The sequence below is a fragment of the Leopardus geoffroyi genome, chromosome C1 (genome assembly GCF_018350155.1).
Source record: "Leopardus geoffroyi isolate Oge1 chromosome C1, O.geoffroyi_Oge1_pat1.0, whole genome shotgun sequence".
Classification (NCBI taxonomy): domain Eukaryota; kingdom Metazoa; phylum Chordata; class Mammalia; order Carnivora; family Felidae; genus Leopardus; species Leopardus geoffroyi.
In genome coordinates this window covers 90945373-90946309 of record NC_059328.1, presented here as the reverse complement: position 1 = coordinate 90946309, position 937 = coordinate 90945373, and positions in this window count along the sequence as shown.

The following is a 937-nucleotide window of genomic DNA, read 5'->3' as shown; positions in this document are numbered from 1 at the left end:
ATGACTGTCAAACTCATTAAACAATTAGATAAAAGTTACAAACCAAAGCTTGTAAAAAGTTATAATCCCAAAATTGCAAAATAAAGTTTTGGTACTGACTTTAATTAAGAAGGGCTAGGTAGTTTTGAGCAATCTGGGAAGATTTTGGAAAGTGAGTTGGCTATGAGACATGAGTAGGAACCTGGTGGGCAGAGAGGTAGGGAATGTATAGAGAGCATTGTGACAGGGGTAAGAATGTGACTAAAGGATCAAAGATGGCCGTGAGGATGGAACATGTAAGGAAGCTAAAAGAGCTAGGACTCAGATATTTCATGTTAAGCAATAGAAAGTAGTGGGAATCAAGACACACACCCTTATCTCCAGTTATTTTCTATAATCTTAAAAGACCCAGTGGGAAGTCAGAATTTGATCAAATTATGGAGAATCATTGTGAGTCTTTATTTAGGAACTGATAAAATGAAAACTGGAGTCTAGGCAGATTACAGGCATGTTAGTAACCCCCCGCTACCTGTAATATAAATATAGTGTGCTTCCCAGGGATATGTCAAAACAAGCTGGTATAAGAAGCATTAGTAATTGTATAAAAATAAATAACCTAAAGCAGAACAAATTATAGGAAGAGACAATTGCTAGTAAATTGTGGCTGTGGTGATCCCTGATGAGAGGGATGCTGGCTGGGGTTGTTGAGGAATATGTATGTGCTTGTGTACCCTCATAGTGGCCTCTATGCCCTCACTACCAGCTTCCCCAGTTTCTGTTGTTATTCCTATTTCTGGAATGGTAGCAGGTATTTGCAGTTGGATAACTCTCTCAACCCATATCCTGAATTTTGGGAGTAAAACAACATTCTTTCATTTCATCCAGCTTCTGTCCATTTCTGTTCAAGATGGAAATGTTTCTGCTGGTAAAACAATATCAAAATCCTCCAGGGCCTCTC